The sequence below is a fragment of the Anabrus simplex genome, chromosome 9 (genome assembly GCF_040414725.1).
Source record: "Anabrus simplex isolate iqAnaSimp1 chromosome 9, ASM4041472v1, whole genome shotgun sequence".
Taxonomy (NCBI): domain Eukaryota; kingdom Metazoa; phylum Arthropoda; class Insecta; order Orthoptera; family Tettigoniidae; genus Anabrus; species Anabrus simplex.
This window is the reverse complement of record NC_090273.1, coordinates 140,872,668-140,886,665: the sequence shown is the minus strand read 5'-3', so window position 1 is coordinate 140,886,665 and position 13,998 is coordinate 140,872,668. Positions and strand designations below refer to the sequence as shown.

At 39.9% G+C, this 13,998-nt stretch overlaps 1 protein-coding gene and 1 long non-coding RNA gene across 2 annotated transcripts in view; both read left to right on the top strand.

The window, feature by feature from the left end:
- The first annotated feature begins 370 nt into the window (after window positions 1-370).
- LOC136881088 (uncharacterized) overlaps window positions 371-13,998 on the top strand; it is a 525,856-nt gene continuing 512,228 nt past the window's right edge. Inside the window, exon 1 of the mRNA XM_068229307.1 lies at window positions 371-389. The gene's annotated coding sequence lies outside the window, so the exon portion shown is untranslated. The remainder of the gene's footprint in view (window positions 390-13,998) is intronic.
- On the top strand, window positions 6,368-9,289 carry LOC137502213 (uncharacterized). Its single transcript, XR_011018729.1, has 2 exons — window positions 6,368-7,228; window positions 9,138-9,289. It is a non-coding gene; the product is annotated as an uncharacterized lncRNA (long non-coding RNA).

The following is a 13,998-nucleotide window of genomic DNA, read 5'->3' as shown; positions in this document are numbered from 1 at the left end:
TTGTGATACAAAGCGGACGAAAATTGTTGAACTGCTCTGCGAAATCAAACCAACGAAAGTAGACTGAGTTCGACTGCGGATTTTAGCCAGTGTGGCTAAGTCTTGACTCCATGGGGAGATAGTTTTCTTGAGAGAAATAAGTGTATCAGATAGGACGGTCAAAGTACGGAAATATTCTAATGTGATTAAGTAATTCGTGTGCGGGAGTAATTATAATCCATCGTGTGCGTTCAAGCAATCAAGTGAAGGGTATTTTCTTTTTTTTATGCTTTATTCCAGGAAACCTGAAGAAACACAATGATATGTACAGCCATGAATGTAAAAATGGCTAAATAAAATGCCAGGGTCGCAGGTGAGCCCTATGACGAACAATGGTGTGACTACATAAGGTAATGTGACTTTCCATCTTACTACCTCTTATATCTCGTATCGTGATTTCTAAAAGTGTATTTGAATGGGGATATACGACGCAGTGGTCGCCCTACTAAGTTTTGGTAAATGTGAGAGTACGACTGAAAGAGTCATTTGTTTTATTTTCCACTTGGATACATTTTTGAAGTCTTGCGAGGGCCGTATAATGTTGTAAAAAGTTATTGAATAGGGTTCTGAAGTGATATCACGTCCAATGTAGATCGTCATCCGTGTGAGTGTACTGCCTGTATTTTGTGATGTCGGAGTAAGATGTTCATTCGACGTAAAATTCTTCTGTCTGCAATTTGACGTTAATAATAATAATCCATGGTCACTCATTTTCAATCGAGTGGAAGCGCGCTGTCGGGTGAGAACCTAGGGGATGAATGTGGTCACGGAGAGAAACGTTCTTTTTTAATGCCCATTTTAAACTGTGTCTGACTGACAATAAAGATCTAGTAGAATGTTTCAGTCATTTCTCGTAAAAATCAAGTTATTAAATACGATATCATTTATGCGAAGTTATTCATGATTAATGCATTGTGCGATATTATACGTCGGTATTTCTAGTGGGGATTTTATTCCAGTTCTTGGTCGATGATAATTGTGGAGCTGGGAAACAGAGGTTGGTTTTGTGGATCAGGTTGGACCTGTCATTGAAGCCGGGACACTGAAGCCCGAGGAGTGTTTTATATGGGTTGAGATGAGATGTGCGAATCAGGTTAGAGTCCTGTCATTGAAGCCGGGATATGATAACCCGAGGAATATTTTATAATGTTGAGAATGGAAAGAAATTCATAGAAATCCATAGCGGTATAATTGGCGACGCGTATAATTAGTGTGGGCATCTGGAAGCATATCTGTGCATTTTGTTGGTTAGAATATCGTATTTGTTTAATCATGTCGGCAGAGTTTAAAGGGAGCATTTTGAGAAGTCAGTCAGGTAGAACGAACCGGGTGGTTTATGTAACTGCCAAGCGAGCATGGGGTGAGAGACCTAAGCGGACAGCGGGGATAATAACGGGAATAGGAGTGGAGTCGAGATTGTACTTTAATTCTCGGCCAGGAAAACGTTAAAATGCTGGATTTAGTTGGAAATTCATAGCCGGTAATGATCTAAATTTGTGAAATACTGTAATTGGGGACGTAATGAACATTTGAAACCATGAACTTTGAGTATAAGGAACAGAGTAACCCAATTTCAGGGTTGTCCAAAATATAGAGCGATGGTCGTGATGATCGATTTGTCTGTGAGGGGTGTGCAAAATTCATAATGGTAATGACGAGATATGACATCGTAATTATATGGCGAGTTGTTTGGTTTGTACGTAGATTATTAGGATATCCAAGTGTTAAACGGTTAGGATTAGATTAGATTTTAAAGTGTGATATCACGATACGAGATATATATAGCTGGACATGAATGATGTAACAAATTCTTTTCCAGCCAGATAAACATCGCAATATTGAATTCACATCACAGCTGCGTAGAAAGTTGTGAGGAAACCAGAGTCCGCGGAGATAAAATTTACTGTTCTTTAACATTTCGATAAATCATTTAAATTTATTAAATTATTAAATTCAGTGAACCCGCATTTTGAAATAACTTTAATCAAGCGAATAACTTGGAGATGCATTCTGGAAATTTTAGTTTGTTGTCTGGGGAATATTAAAAATAAAGTAAAGATTAAAGGGACATATCCGAAGGAAATGGATTTTACTGCCACAAAGTTTGTGAGCATTGTTGTTGGTGTAATTATTGAACTTTGATTGATTGAGCAGTGAATGTGCTGGGGATAGTAAAGTGGAACTTTGGTCATCAACCGATGTAACTTAATTGTGTTTAGCCTTCAGCCTAGAAACTTGGATGGTCAGGGGGTCATCAACCTCAGTGACTTAGATTAGGGCCATATGCCATTGTAGCATCCTTTCCTTGCGGTCATCATCCACAATGACTTTAAAGTAACTTAGAAGATTAGATGTCGGTCCATGACATAGACGCAGGTCACATCGATTCAATTAAGGGTCCATGCCGTAGAACCACTGTGTGGCACACACCGATTGGACGGCCTTAATTATAACCAGAGTCCAGAGTTCGTGTTACGAGGGCTGGACCATAACGAATCACTATGATGGTACATGTGGTCTCACATGGAAGCCGAATTTAAGGATTTCCAGACTTTCCTTTCTTAAATGATTAATAATTGAGATAATGGTTTCTAGTAAGATTGCCCATCAGGCAGTTACCGGTACGTTAAAGTCTCACACCAGTGTTCTGACATTTATGTAAAAATGATTGTGGTGTCCAGTGGACACAAATGACTATGACATCGTTGACATAGTAAGTTACTTCATTTCCCTGAATAAATAGGAATCGTTTAAATAGACCTTTCATTCCAGTAGATAGATTAGAATTAATGAACCCTACCTTTACCTCAGCAAGTGACGAAGAACCCGAAACGACCCAAGAGACAGATCTCGTGAACTTTGCTGATAGGTAAGGAAGGTAGGTCTCCCTCAATATGGACCTAAAGGGTTCACTATTGACCCTGACCACGATGTCACTCAATGCTTCATAAAACTTGTCAACTTCATCCTCATCTGCACCCTCACACGGTGAATACACGGAGACAATTCTTGTCCTAATTCCTTCAAATGACAAGTCTACCCACATCATTCACTCATTTACGTGCCTAACAGAAACTATGTTGCGTGACATGGTATTCCTGATAAAGAGCCCTACCCCTCACTCTGCCCTTCCCTTTCTGACACCCGTCAAGTACACTTTATAATCTCCTATCTCTTCCTCTTCATCTCCCCTTACCCGAATTTCACTTACTCCTAGCACATCCAGATGCATCCTCTTTGCTGACTCAGTCAGTTCCACTTTCTTTCTTCCATAAGCCCCATTAATATTGATAGCTCCCCATCGAATTCCATTTCATTCGCCAAGTTGTTTCCAAGGAGTCCCTCGCCTGTCAAATGGGAGTGGGACTCCGTTACTCCCATAGGTCCGAGGCTTGCTTAAAATGTTCTGAGCTCGGTAAATTCATGAAGCAGGACGCTACCGTACTTACACATTGTCCAAGTGAGGATCTCTCCTCTAACGGTTTATGGACCACCAGTGAATTGTATAGTCCTAGCCGCCTGAGCACAAGGAGGGCCAGGACTCAGAATATGTCCGAGAATGTGCACTCCCATTCCATAGCAACTGGTATCCCGACTCTCAGGACCACTTACTCATAATGAGTACAACTCAAAATTAATAACGGAAGAAGAATTTGAACCGAATGCGGGTATCGGCAGAAAACGGGTAAGATCACACTCACTGAAATAATAACCGCCACTACCACCACAACGACCACCACCTGAAGATATTGTTGTTGTTATTTTATTTTGTATTTCTTGACTTCCAGGCTCAGTTCTTGAAGTGATGGTGGTGTAGTTGTAAGATGTTTCGGAGTGTTCGGCCTGTAAACGCAAGTTTTCTCGTCATAACGTTTCTTCCGGCGACATTGTCTTGTCATTGTTTAACGTCGCACTAACACATCGGCGGTACCTTAATGAAAGTACAGTCCCAGCATTTGCCGGGTTCGAAAATGGAAACCACGGAAAACCATCTTGAGGGCTACCGACGGTAGGATTCGAACCCACTATTTCCCTAATGCAAGCTCACAGCTGCGCACCCTAACACCACGGCCAACTCGCTCTGCTATCGAGTGTGTTCCAGAGGGTGTGTCCTCAGAAGGATCTGAAACTCTCTGTACTAAACATAGTACGCGAACCTTTTCTTGATACCTGAACTCCCTAGTGCTGAATCGGAACTTGGTATCAAGAAAAGGTTTGCGTACTATAGTTTGTCTGTATATTTGTCTTTCCTCCCACTTAGCTCCTCCTATGGGTGGGGGCGGTAGGATAACACCTACGGTATCCCCTGTCTGTCGTAACAGGCGACTGCAAGGGGCTCCAAAGTTTCTCAACTTGGGAGCGTGGGTTGGCGACCGCGGGACTCTTAGCTGATTCCTGGCATTCATTCGATTTCCACTACTTGCGCCAGGCTCCTTACTTTCATCTATCCTATACGACCTTGGCCAACTGTTGTTCTTTTCCGACCCCGACTCTATTAGCTTTCCGAGGACTAAGGAGTTTTTTAAATTTTCACACCCTTCGTGTCCCGTGCCTTTCTTTGAATGTTACCTTAATTTATCGAAGTGTCGGACACCTTCAGGTTTTTCTTTCTCTCTGATTAATGGTAATGTTGCCCAGTTGTACTTCCTCCTAAAACAATAATCAGCACCACCACCACCAATCCCCCCTTACTCCCATTTCTTGATACGGGGTTGGGGATGAGGTGAGATAAAAACGAAATGTTTTACGCCCGGATGCCCTTCCTGCCACCAACCTCAGTTGAGGAGCTAATGAAGATCAAATGAGTGATGGTGAATGAAAATGGGAAACCACACGACTGTGGAGTTCAAACCCAGGCGTCTCCCGAATGTAAAGTTTGGTTCCATAGCCTGTAGCTTATTCGCTAGTGCTAGCTTTGAAAATGGAAGAAAGAAATCTGCGAATACCGGAAAGTGGGAAAGAGAAAATGGCATTCAATAAAGAATAGCGATAATTAGCAATTTCTTCCTAATTAATTGGGATCGATACTAGATGTGGATTTGGTCCAATCTGATAACCGGATGCCCTTGCTGACGCTGATCATTCAGCAAGGAGTTGCAACTTGCTTTACGTCGCACCGACACAGATAGGTCTTATGGCGACGATGGGACAGGAACGGGCTAGGAGTGGGAAGGAAGCGGCCGTGGCCTTAATTAAGGTACAGCCCCAGCATTTGCCTGGTGTGAAAATGGGAAACCACGGGAAACCATCTTCAGGGCTGCCGACAGTGGGGTTCGAACCTACTATCTCCCGAATACTGGATACTGGCCACACTTAAGCGACTGCAGCTATCGAGCTCGGTCCAAGGAGTTGGATAGGTGAGAATTTGGAACTATCCACAAACAACGTAAAGGAGACAAGAAGTTGGTTATTATGACAGTTTTACACCAAGGAAGAACTCAGTTAAGAAGGAGGAAAACAGTCGCCCACGGATCTCAGCGTATTTGTACAACTGTCCTTATCTTGCAATTCTTAGTATCAGTCCCGCAAATCTGTCAGTTTGGATCCCTTATACAGTACACGAGCTGCATACTGACTTCCCTTCACGTGCCCCTCGTGGCTAAGAACCGCTCTGATAACGAGTGTTTACTGAAGAGTTCTACGAAGTAAACATCACATTACAGGTATGTAAAGGTAATGTTGATGACAAAATTTAAAGGACACAATTACTCTATTTTACTGTACAAGGAAAATTACGCATGCGCCAGGAAGTATTTTACAACAAATATAATACTTTTGTTGCAACACTCATTAAACTGCATAAGTGGTTAGATATTTTGAAGCTGCGGGAAAGAAAGTGAGAGCATTTGAGACACAATATTTTGCTGAAAGGCGAGGCAATGTTGGTCTTCGAATGTAAACAGATATCAATAAATTTAAAGAACGTGTGGAAAGGATGGCTTTTTTGGCGTCTCTCATGCACAGCAATCGCAGCAATAGCGGACCTAGATTGTAGCTTCACACGGCTGTTGTAAACTTTAAGTTTCGCAGTCAGTCGAAATAGCGGATAAAGAAAAAACTCTAAAATATCTGAAAGAGAAAACATTCTTATCAAAAACAGAATATATTAAGAAAACATCTAGGAATCTAGAAACAAAACTTACATTGTTTTTGTTAATGTTACGTTTGTTTCCACACGATGGAGGTTATATTTTAAGTGTGTCGAAAGTGATATATCGACTTCATTTTTACATGGAATTCGAGCAACATGGCCGGGAATTTTATTTTTTTAACCCACGTTCAGTGGCGTGGTGCCGAACCGTGGCCTTATTATTATTATTATTAGTAGTAGTAGTAGTAGTAGTAGTAGTGTCCCCGTCAAATTTGGCGATTCTGAGAATATTTCCAACGAGCTAATATTAAAAGTTTTATTGTTGGCCAGGAGCTGTAATTTGTCATTTGGGAAGTAGTCAGTGAGCTCCGAACCAGTTTTTTTATTCATTCAGAGGGGCGATGCATTGATCCAGCCTCGACAAGGCCAAGGTAAATCACGTGACGAGTCCATGTGATGTCTTGCCACGCGCGAACGACTGACAGCCAGTTTCCAGAACAGTCAGAGCCAATTACAAGTGACCTAACAACCAATTACCGTCCTCGTAGAGTTCACGCCTCCCAAGCCAAGGATATAAAAAGCCTTGTTCCGAGTAAATCACTTTCTATGCTGTTCTACTCTATGCTACTTGGTGCTACGCTGCTGCTCTTGGATGTTCAATTCTCTGCTGTGCGACGCTACGTTACTCGACCACGTGGGAAAATAACTTTGCAGTTTCAGCAGACGCCTGTTCTGCCACAATTTAGTGGAATAGTTAACTAACTCCTATGGAGTAAAATTCTACTTAAGAACCAAGTTAAGTGTGACTATCTAGGAGAATATTCAGAATTCTGCGTGTGTTTGTGCATATCTTAACGTTTGCCATCTCAGTTACAGCTTACACGTCCGGAACGCAACAGAAGACATCCTGAAGGTCGCTGTGCGTCAAGATGAATAAGTCCTCAAGAATCTACACCTCAACTTCATCGTGGGACGTCTGCTGCCGTGTCTCCATGGATTTCTAAAATGTGAGGCGTATCTGGTCAAGTGAAGGTGACTGACCGGGAAATGCTGGAATGATTGACTACTACCTGGGATGGAACCTCATCTAAAACTTGAGTACCATTTAACAATTTTATTTCTGTCCCTTCTGTAAAACTAGAGGTCTTTCTTCTTTAAATCGTAGATCTATTAGTTTTGTTGTAGTTAGAAACATTTCATTTTTCCATTCCTTGAGGTGTCGTGGTAGACGAGTGTCATGTGTGTGAATGAAATTGGAATCTATTAGAGTAGATGCGTAGTTTGTCTTTGAATGATTTCCCATGCATATGAGCTAGGTATTTAAAAATCACTGACCACGCGATAAACCTTATTTCTTTGTAATGTTGAAATTAATCGGACTTGAATTTACGTGTACAATTTGTGAGATAGGGTCGAACCTAGTGTCTTTTTAAGATCACTTGTATTCTTTAGGATCGAGTCATCTAATTTTACGATATTTCAAGAGGATTGATAGATGTAATAATCACTTAGATAATAATAAAATTAACTAAAGATCGGGTAAACGCTCGTGAGCCATAAATTATCTTAGATTCCTTATATGTGAGATTTAATGTGCTCTGTTCATGAAGTGTCTGGAATATGGCAAATCCTGCGGGATATTTATTATGTAATTGAGCAATTGGATAATTTATTGTGATAATTGACTTCTTCTTGTGTCATTGGGAGCACATGGGAACTTATTGTAAGTGGAGCACGTGTTGCGTGTGTATTTCACGGACAGGGAATAATAATAATGCGATCGAGGCTCACGAACGCGGTCGTTGCGACTTGGAACCCATGTGATGGTAGTGATTACGGATTTTATCGGAATCTTCAATTATAATTCCAAAATTTAGATGAATCGCCATCGTTGTGAGAAGAATATTTCAACCTAAGTGATATCCTTAACTTCGATCACTAGTCACTGTTGATGAAAGAGTAATCTCCGTGCACGAATTTATCTTCTACTGAATGTTGACGTGACCATGCTTAAAAATTAAGAATAAACTTATAAGGACAGGATTCGATGTAAATAATGAAAATAAAATACGTGTTTCCCAGTATGAATGTGTGTGTGTGTGTGTGTGTGTGTGTGTGTGTGTGTGTGTGTGTGTGTGTGTAAATATGAGTATTTTCCTTGTATCTTGATTGTTCCATTTGATTTTATCTGGTCGTGTACTTGGTGGCAACGCAGATTACGCTCATCGTTGTGCGCCACCTTGAGAAGTTATTTTTGAGCCCTTAAGGGAAAATTTAATAAGTTTAAGTCGAGGAAGACTAGGAAAGGGTTTTTATTTGTTAATTAGTGTGATTTAAAAGGAAAGATCATCTCGTTCTTTTCGCAAAGGCAAGCGATTTGTAAAGTAAATTATTATTTAATTAGCTCACACGTGGATAACAAAATTTTCCAACAGATTTATATTTAAATTTTGAAACATTTTTTAATTAATTTGAAATGTGAATGCCATGCAAATATCAGAATTAAATGTTCATAAACGGCATAGTTATCTTGAATCCTGGTGATAATGAGTCACAATAATTAATTAGAGAATAATTATTTAAAATGTAAATGATAATTGCCATGTGGATCATGCAGTGAGATACATTAATTAGAAACACGATCGTGTGATGGTAAAAAACATGTTAATCAAACAAGGCTAGAGATTAATATTAATAATAATAATAATAATAATAATTAATTAGGAAATTTTGAAATAAATTTTAATTTTTACTAGAGCTTATACTGGTGTAAGTGACAAATGACATATACTTTAAACGTAAAAATTTATTCGAATTCAGCTTAAACCACGTGTTGAGACCACTATTAATTCATGAAACCTTTAACTACTTTTGTTATGGAACTATAAGCGAGACAACTGTCTCATTGTTTTGTAAAACACTTTTGTTAAAGTTTTGAATTCTTTCAGCCAGATATTTAATTTTAAAAGGCAGCAAAGGCCTAATTTTTCTTTGATTTCCTTTCCAGAATAATGAGGCTGGACGTCAAGGAATACGTGTGTTTCTCAAACTGCGGAAGAAAAGAATATTATGAAAGTTCATTATAAACAAACCCACCAAGGATATTTTTCTTTTTGTAATATGCTTATGTCAATAAATGTCAGAGTGTTGTTTTTAAAATGTATTATCTTTGCCTGGTCATCAACCCCTTTCCCTTAAATGCCTCTAGAAAACGATAGCCATGAACGAACAGTCCCCCTTGGGATCTCTCGTTCACTGGCTGGGCTTAGCTAGGCAATAATGGGGGCAGTAGTAATAGTAGTAGTAGTAGCAGTAGTAGTAGTAGTAGTAGTAGTAGTTTTTTTTGCTAGTTGTTTTACGTCGCACCTACACAGACAGGTCTTACGGCGACGATGGGACAGGAAAGGGCTAGGAGTGGGAAGGAAGCGGCCGTGGCCTTAATTAAGGTACAGCCCCAGCATTTGCCTGGTGTGAAAATGGGAAACCACGGAAAACCATTTTCAGGGCTGCCGACAGTGGGGTTCGAACCTACTATCTCCCGAATACTGGATACTGGCCGCACTTAAGCGACTGCAGCTATCGAGCTCGGTAGTAGTAGTAGTAGTAGTAGTAGTAGTAGTAGTAGTAGTAGTAGTAGTAGTAGTAGCAGTAAATTGTACATGTAAAATCTAGGAGTGGTAGGTGGAGAAAGGGCAAGTCCCACATACACGGAAGTGCCTCTATCCCCACATTTATGTTTACATAAACTCTATCGAATATTTACATTTGTGTAGACAATTTTAAGTGTACATATTTACACTCCAAACACTGTACTCATCGAATAATTATTATCTTGATTTATGCTATACATATTAGAGTAATAAGACCCAGTCATTTATACCCTCACTCATGCACACTCATTCACAAACACTCTCACGCCCGCACACATACACATTCGCCCACATTCAACTGTACTTGCACACATCATTCTTGACATTCTAATTAATACAAGTTATATCCATCACATATGGGTCTCTATTTATATATACATGTTCTTTACTGCGTGAACAAAGTGAGGAAGAGGGTGCAGTTTTACTTCAGATGGTAGAAGGTTCCAGAGATGAGCAGACTGTGCGTAGAATCCATTTAAATATGAGGCTGTTCTGGCGAGGGGGGGAGCAGGAGTAACTTTTTAGCCTCTCTTAACGGAGCGATAATTAAGCTGCAGGCGGTGGAAAGGGGAGAAGTGTGTGTTGTCTGTCATGGATATCCTGGCCACAATCTATGAATATCACTGTTCCGTAACCTTTCCTCAAGAGAGAGGCTCTGCCACTTGCAATGGCTTTCAATATGGGGTCCGTGAAGCAATATTATAGATGAGGAGATTTTCTTCTTTCAGAAAGATTTTTCTATGCGGCAACATTTTCAGACGGCCATTAGTTAAAATTTCGTTCAATTGTTGTAGGTACAACTTATAAATTTGTTTGATTATTGTCGACAGCCTTCACGAGTAATTAAACGTCAAAAGACTAGCACAATAAACATAAATATTTTTATAACTTTTTTCTCAATTGGACCGTTAGCTTAAACGTCATCGTGACTTGGCTATATTTCAGTATATTCCATTTTCGTAGGCACTTCGAAGCAAGACATCCGGATCATTCTGTTAAACCATTTGACTTTTCTAATAAAAGTCTGAGAAATTAAACACACAAAAATTTGGTCCGAAACATTGCATTGATAAGCAGCTATTTATTAGGTACTAGCTGTGGGCTCAATCATGTGCAAAGTTATCTAACTCCCCAGCTTCTTCTCGCCAGTACTCAGGCAGGCTGTTTTACTCAGGCCGCAGCAGTAATCCCATCAATCGGAGATGAGTGTCAGCAGAGGAGACAAATAACATCACAACAATGGTCAATGTAATAGTATTTTTATTAGTATTATGAGCTTTCGATATTGTAGGCCTTCACATTTACTGTACTTTTCTTCCGAATCTGTGATATTAGGGCACCTAATGTAAAGGCAGTCCTTCCTTCTTTCGTTCCACTATGGTATTTTCTCACTTTATAATCATCTTCACAATTTTCCTTGTCGATATGGACCAATGACCACGCGGTTTTATAACTTAAGACAGACGTCATCACGTAGTTACTCTAGGGAGCCGGTGTTACTCGCTCCGCTCGCGACTGCTGTCAGTCACGTGACAAGAGAGCAGTGGACAGGCGGGTTGCATACCATGGCAGTACTGTTCTTGCCGCTCGGAAATGTTACCATATGAACAACAGCAATGAAATGTATACCGGTACATAAATAAATCATCTCTGAGGAATTAACAAACATTATAAAATAAATAGAGTTGAGTAGGGTAATATGAAATGTACGTAAATCCTCAAATGTGTCATATTTACGTTTTTATGTAATGTTATCCTTTCCCGGCCTTCATACTGAACCCATGACCTTTGTGCCCTAAGAACATTATGCATAATGTAACAATTAAATTAAAAGTTGGATTCTTGATAGCATGGATTTGACACGTGACGAGGGGGTGATTACCTTCGGTCCCACGCTCTGGGGTATGTGACGTCAACCACACGTGTCGACGGCGGAAGAATCTCAAGTCATTTTTATGAACTATTTCAAAGCGCGTGTACACGGCGTGACCACGCCAAGTCAAAAAAATATAGTGCCTATCAAAGGAGGTCAATCATCTCACAAATCGAACCCGTAAAATTTTTAAATGTCCATGAACACTACCGTCAGAAATGTAGCAAGCATGTAGTCACTTTCAAAACTCTTGAAATTACAGTTTAGGTAAGTCAGAAAATTTAGGAAATTTCTTGGCGGCAAAAGGGAGAGATCCGAAGAGGGGGTAACTGCTATAAATATGAAGGGACGCCATGACGAAGTTTCCTTCTCCGGCATTTGTGATACAAAGCGGACGAAAAATTGTTGAGCTGCTCTGCGAAATCAAACCGACGAAAGTAGACTGAGTTCAACTGCAGATTTTAGCCATTGCGGCTAAGTCTTGACTCCATGACGAGATAGTTTTCTTGAGTGAAATAATTGTACCGGATAGGACGGTCAAAGTACTGAATAAATTCTAATGTGATTAAGTAATTCGTGTGCGGAAATAATTATAGTCCATCGTGTGCGTTCAAGCAAACAAGTGAAGGGTATTTTCTTTTTTTTTATGCTTTATTCCAGGAAACCTGAAGAAACATAATGAGATGTACAGCCATGAATGTAAAGATGGCTAAATGAAATGCCAGGGTCACAGGTGAGCCCTAAGACGAATACCGGCGTGACGACATGAGGTAGGTGGCTTTCCATCTTACTACCTCTTATATCCTGTCTCGTGATTTCTTAAAGTGTATTTGTAAATGGGGATATACGACGCAGTGGTCACCCTACTAAGTTTTGTAAATGTGAGAGTACGACTAAAAGAGTCATTTGTTTTATTTTCCACTTGGATAAAATTTTGAAGTTTTGCGAGGGCCGTATAATGTTGTAAAAAGTTATTGAATAGGGTTCGAAGTGATATCACGTCCAATGTAGATCGTCATCCGTGTGCGTGTACTGCCTGTATTTTGTGATGTCGAAGTAAGATGTTCATTCGATGTAATATTCTTCTGTCTGCAATTTGACGTTAATAATAATAATCCATGGTCACTCATTTTCAATCGAGTGGAAGCGCGCTGTCGGGTGAGAGCCAAGGGTGATGAATTTGGTCACGGAGAGAAACGTTCTTTTTTAATGCCCATTTTAAACTGTGTCTGACTGACAATAAAAAGGATCTAGTAGAATGTTTCAGTCATTTCTCGTAAAAATCAAGTTATTAAATACGATATCATTTATGCGAAGTTATTCATGAGTAATGCATTGTGCGATATTAGACGTTGGGATTTCTAGTGGGGATTTTATTCCAGTTCTTGGTCGATGATAATTGTGGAGCTGGGAAACAGAGGTTAGTTTTGTGAATCAGGTTGGACCTGTCTTTGAAGCCGGGACCCGGAAGCCCGAGGAATGTTTTATATGAGTTGAGATGAGATGTGCGAATCAGGTTGGAGTCCTGTCATTTGAAGCCGGGATATGATAGCCCGAGGAATATTTTATAATGTTGAGAATGGAAAGGAATTCATAGAAATCCATAGCGGTATAATTGGCGACGCGTATAATTAGTGTGGGCATCTTGAAGCATATCTGTGCATTTTGTTGGTTAGAATATCGTATATGTTTAATCATGTCGGCAGAGTTTAAAGGGAGCATTTTGAGAAGTCAGTCAGGTAGAACGAACCGGGTGGTTTATGTAACTGCCAAGCGAGCTTGGGGGGATGAGAGAGCTCAGCTATGATAGCGGGAAAGAAGTGGAGTTGAGATTGTACTGTAATTCTCGGCCAGGGATACGTTAAAATGCTGGATTTAGTTGAAAATTCATAGCCGGTAATGATCTAAGTATTGTGAAATACTGTAATTGAGGACGTAATGAACATTTGAAACCATGAACTTTGAGTATAAGGAACAGAGTAACCAAATTTAGGGTTGTCCAAAATATAGAGCGATGGTCGTGACGGTCGGTTTGTCTGTGAGGGGTGTGCAAAATTCATAATGGTAATGACGAGATATGACATCGTAATTATATGGCGAGTTGTTTTGTTTGTACGTAGATTATTAGGATATCCAAGTGTTAATAACGGTTAGGACTAGATTAGAATTTTAAAGTGTGATATCACGAGACGAGATATATAGCTGGACATGAATTATGTAAAATTCTTTTCCAGCCAGATAAACATCGCAATATTGAACTCACATCACAGCTGCGTAGAAATTTGTGAAGAAACCAGAGTCCGCGGAGATAAAATTTACTGATCTTTAACATTTCGTTAAATCAT